A 6000-nucleotide genomic window follows, 5' to 3' on the forward strand; every position below is an offset into this window, starting at 1 on the left:
CTTATGTCCGAACTGTCTTGCGAGTACTTTCATAGTACTCACCTGGCTTGTTGATTTGGCCAGATGTTGACGAAGGCGATCTCATGGATGAAGAGTTTGATAGTGAGTCCGACGCCTAGAGGAGTCCCAGTCAGTCCCGTGCGATCCTGGATATTGGTCACTTGTATTATATACGCTTCCGCCACCCGCGATAAGTCTCCTCGAGCCTCACTCCGACGCTCGAAGAGTTGTTAGATCCAGGAGTCTTGTCACCCACTCCGCTGTGATTTTTCCACCACCGCTTTTATCGTGAGTTAGTAGTTATGCCACCCTATCCGCCTTTATGTTTTATTGGCGTGTATGTAATAAATTGTTGAGCAGTCTCCGCTCAACCTTGTATTATATTCAGTACTCCTGGTATTTTCTTCTGTGATCAAGATTTTGTCTACCAGTAAGAAGGAATTCTTCTCTACTGGTCCGTAAAAGGGATCGGTCTCTCAATAAATATTTTTATTGGAAAACCGGTCGTGACAGGAGGCGCTTGGGCGCCACTTGGAAGCGTGCTTCGCGGCACATGTTCCTCAGGAGAGCACAGGGCAAGGAGTGCCCACCACTCAGGAGTTCATCACCAAGACCACTCAGGAACTGCAAGATGCAAGGGCCATGCACGGCGACAACCGCTCACGAGGCGCAGTTCCCCATCCAGGCGAGGATGCTGAGCTGCGCGTCTGCATCGACGTCCCAGGGCTCAACAGGGCCGCATCCCAGGAGCGCTTCTGGCCATCGCGTGTGGGCTGCTGCGAGGGCCCACCACACAGCTACGTTCTCATGCCCTTCGGCTTGCCGAGCGTGGCATCAGCCTATCAACGCGACCTGCGGCGTGTCCTGGCGGCTCAGGAGGCCAGGTACCACGCCGTCCTGGAGGAGATGGAGATGGTCTTCAGGGAACCTCCCGAACCCCAGAGCCTCCTGAGGCTCAGGGTCCCGGTGGCTCATGAGGAGTCATTTCTTCAGCGCACGCCTTCAGCTGCACCAACTCTACTTCGTCTACAGAACCAGGTGACATCTTCCAAGTTCATTTAGCTGGGAGCGCCCCTCGGGCTGCATTATTCCCAGGCCACGTGGGTCCGTCCCTGTGGCATGTATCCCTTTTGCTTATGTCTTTAGCTTACCTTGCTGGGGGCGCCCCTCGGGCTGCATCATCCCCAAGCCGCTCGGGCCGGACCCAGTGGCATATATCTTCCTGCATTTACCTAAGCTGATCTGCTCTCCATGCTTAACCTGCCAACTGCTACCACCTGCCCGATCATCGCCTCCCCCGGGGCCTCCACACAGGCACGGCGCAGGTGCATGGGTCTGTCCCTGTCACGTCGACAAACCTGAGCGGTCGAGCTCTGGCTCGCGGCATGCCCCGCGCATGTCACCTCACCAGGCACTCAGTGCCTTCATCTCATCCAGAGCAACCAGCGGCAGGCTGACAGCTGTAACGGCAAACCGTGTTTCTTCTTGTGCCTGTTCACAAGGATCCTGTGGGAAGGATAGCAGGCGGCACCGCGAGTATCCTTTTCTCTCGTGCAATTGGCTTGCACGTTAAAAGGGGGGCTCCTAAGCATCGCGACTCAGGAGCTCTTACTGGCTCTCCAGCACTCACCCCCTGGCCTTGACCACGGCATCGCGACCTGGCATACCAGCGGCGGCTGAGCTCGCTCGAGGGCCAGGATCTGAGGACGTAGAGCACTAAGGAGAGCATGAGGGGAGGGGAACTCGTATGGGCCGGTCTAGCTATGTCGCACAAGTAGGCGCGCAGCTCTGGCGCAACGTCAGGAGTCGTCACGAAATCAACAAGATAAGTCCTGCACTCGGATCGGCTAAATGTTTGGGCCTAATGGTCGCTCACGCCTTGCCGCAACCCCTTTGCGGCCACGTCGACTCCCTTTCTCGCCTTACCATGGCTGCTTGAGCGCTAAGGGGGACCTCCTGAGCATCGCGCCTCAGGGGCTCTTACTGGACCTCGAGCCGCACACCTCCTGGCGTTGACCACGGCACGCGAACTGGCATACCAGCGACGGCTGTAGCCTGCCTGGGGACCGGGACCTGTCAGCGTAGAGCAACAAGCTATCGCGAGGAAAGAAAGGGGGGACCGAGCCTTAACGGACATGCGTTCACCAAATTCTCATAATAGGGAAGATAGGCACAGAAGACATTACAGACCCTTACATGCCCCCACGGGGTGATTCATGATTGTTCGCAGGAAACAAAAGCTGATACTAAGGGGAATCCTATCTACACCCTTCCGTGGCGGACGCCATCATCAACAGTGGGCCACGGGGGGCCGGCGCCAACCCCATCTAGATCAGCGGCGACGACGGCCGGGCGTCGCAACTCTGCTCCGCGTGCGGCGAGAGCTCGGGGGCATGTAGCTGTCAGCGCTCGTCTCCGGAGTCTCGTAAGGCTCAGGAGAGCTACTGGACTCCCAAGGGCTGCCGCTGCTGGAGTAGCCGCGAGCGGAGCGCGCGTCAGTTTGGTGCTCCTCTCCGGAGCAGCACTCCAGGCGGCGGCCCTCGGCGTCGAAGACCTTGAAGAAGAGCGTGGAAGCGCCGTCGTACTCGAAGTGGATCGCGAGGGCGCCCCTCGCACGGCAGACCTGTGCGATCTCCCCCAGCCGCGGGGCATGAAGATCTTGCTGGTGGGAACCGCTCCGGTCGCCGGAGCGCTGCAGTCGGCGTGCTGCAACCAGAGCTCGAGAGGCCCCCTCGGCGGCATCACGTCAGAGAAGAACCGCGGGAAGCGGATCCACACTAGTAGAAAAAGGGTCAAATGTGAGACACATTAGTGCCGGTTTGCATTTGAGCCGGCACTAATGTGTCCATTAGTGCCGGTTCAAACGGCTAGGCGGGAGGAGATCTATAGTACCGGTTCGGGGCGAACCTTTAGTACCGGTTCATGCCACGAACCGGTACTAAAGAGAATGGGGCCCGGCCAGCACCTTTAGTACCGGTTCGTGGCACGAACCGGTAGTAAAGAGGTTGTTGCAGGCTGTTTTTAGTCCCACCTCGCTCCCCTAGCAAGATTTTTACCACCTTAAATATGTTACTTCTCAAACTATCACAAGCACTTGGTCTTCATTGAACTCTGTGTGTAGAATTTGTGGTCGCAATATGAGTCTTCACCGGTTTCTAAACCGTTGAGGACTCATATTGACAATTCAGATTGTACACAAAAAGATCATTGATAATCAATGTATTTTTTATGATAATCAATGTTTTTTAAACTTATTTGAACTCCAGCCTATTTTTGCGTTCAGTATGCATCATTCAAAGCGACGTCATAAATTTCCAACACGTTCTGACATCATTTACTATTTTTCAGTCATTTACCGATTTGTTTAGAGAGCTAAATGACGGTGAAATTGAAAATCACTACAAAATGAACTCTGAAAATGTTGGAACTTGGCATGGTATCATCATTTCACCCGCATAGCATGTGCAAAAGAGTAGAGAGGGTCACGGCGAAAACTGGACGCACCTCGTGTACAAACTGAACAATCTCTTTAGGAGTATCAGGGTTTCGGACGAGAACTCATCTGTTACACGGGCACTTCAATGTTTTTTAAACTTATTTGAACTCCAGCCTATTTTTGCGTTCAGTATGCATCATTCAAAGCGACGTCATAAATTTCCAACACGTTCTGACATCATTTGCTGTTTTTCAGTCATTTACCGATTTTTTTAGAGAGCTAAATTACGGTGAAATTGAAAATCACTACAAAATGAACTCTGAAAATGTTGGAACTTGGCATGGTATCATTGTTTCACCCGCATAGCATGTGCAAAAGAGTAGAGAGGGTCACGGCGAAAACTTGACGCACCTCGTGTACAAACTAGACAATCTCTTTCGGAGTATCAGGGTTTCGGACGAGAACTCATCTCTTACACGGGCACTTCAATGTTTTTTAAACTTATTTGAACTCCAGCCTATTTTTGCGTTCAGTATGCATCATTCAAAGCGACGTCATAAATTTCCAACACGTTCTGACATCATTTGCTGTTTTTCAGTCATTAACCGATTTGTTTAGAGAGCTAAATGATGGTGAAATTGAAAATCACTACAAAATGAACTCTGAAAATGTTGGAACTTGGCATGGTATCATCATTTCACCCGCATAGCATGTGCAAAAGAGTAGAGAGGGTCACAGCGAAAACTGGACGCACCTCGTGTACAAACTGGACAATCTCTTTCGGAGTATCAGGGTTTCGGACGAGAACTCATCTGTTACACGGGCACTTCAATGTTTTTTAAACTTATTTGAACTTCAGCCTATTTTTGCGTTCAGTATGCATCATTCAAAGTGACATCAAAAATTTCCAACACGTTCTGACATCATTTGCTGTTTTTCAGTCATTTACCGATTTGTTAGAGAGCTAAATTACGGTGAAATTGAAAATCATTACAAAATGAACTCTGAAAATGTTGGAACTTGGCATGGTATCATCATTTCACCCGCATAGGATGTGCAAAAGAGTAGAGAGGGTCATGGCGAAAACTGGACGCACCTCATGTACAAACTGGACAATCTCTTTCGGAGTATCAGGGTTTCGGACGAGAACTCATCTGTTACACGGGCACTTCAATGTTTTTTAAACTTATTTGAACTCCAGCCTATTTTTTGCGTTCAGTATGCATCATTCAAAGCGACATCAAAAATTTCCAACACGTTCTGACATCATTTGTTGCTTTTCAGTCATTTACCGATTTGTTTAGAGAGCTAAATGATGGTGAAATTGAAAATCACTACAAAATGAACTCTGAAAATGTTGGAACTTGGCATGGTATCATCATTTCACCCGCATAGCATGTGCAAAAGAGTAGAGAGGGTCACGGCAAAAACTGGACGCACCTCGTGTACAAACTGGACAATCTCTTTCGGAGTATCAGGGTTTCGGACGAGAACTCATCTGTTACATGGGCACTTCAATGTTTTTAAACTTATTTGAACTCCAGCCCATTTTTGCGTTCAGTATGCATCATTCAAAGCAACGTGATAAATTTCCAACACGTTCTGACATCATTTGCTGTTTTTCAGTCATTTATCGATTTGTTTAGAGAGCTAAATGACGGTGAAATTGAAAATCATAACAAAATGAACTCTGAAAGTGTTGGAACTTGGCATGGTATCATCATTTCACCCGCATAGCATGTGCAATAGAGTAGAGAGGGTCACGGCGAAAACTGGACGCACCTCGTGTACAAACTGAACAATCTCTTTCGAAGTATCAGGGTTTCGGACGAGAACTCATCTGTTACATGGGCACTTCAATGTTTTTTAAACTTATTTGAACTCCAGCCTATTTTTGCGTTCAGTATGCTTCATTCAAAGCGACGTCATAAATTTCCAACATGTTCTGACATCATTTGCTGTTTTTCGGTCATTTACCGATTTGTTTAGAGAGCTAAATGACGGTGAAATTGAAAATCACTACAAAATGAACTCTGAAAATGTTGGAACCTTGCATGGTATCATCATTTCACCCGCATAGCATGTGCAAAAGAGTAGAGAGGGCCACGGCGAAAACTGGACGCACCTCGTCTACAAACTGGACAATCTCTTTCGGAGTATCAGGGTTTCGGATGAGAACTCATCTGTTACACGGGCACTTCAATGTTTTTTAAACTTATTTGAACTCCAGCCTAATTTTGCGTTCAGTATGCATCATTCAAAGCGACGTCATAAATTTCCAACACGTTCTGACATCATTTGCTGTTTTTCAGTCATTTACCGATTTGTTTAGAGAGCTAAATGACGGTGAAATTGAAAATCACTTCAATGTTTTATAAACTTATTTGAACTCCAGCCTATTTTTGCGTTCAGTATGCATCATAATAAAACAGAAAATAAATAAAATAGAAAAGACAAAAACTATATAAAAAAATTACTCAAAACTAAATAGCAGAAAAGAAAAAAACTATATAAAAAATGGTTATATTCACAAAGAAACTAAATACAAGAAAAAAAACTACTCA

This window comes from Triticum aestivum, chromosome 1D (assembly GCF_018294505.1).
Source record: "Triticum aestivum cultivar Chinese Spring chromosome 1D, IWGSC CS RefSeq v2.1, whole genome shotgun sequence".
Classification (NCBI taxonomy): domain Eukaryota; kingdom Viridiplantae; phylum Streptophyta; class Magnoliopsida; order Poales; family Poaceae; genus Triticum; species Triticum aestivum.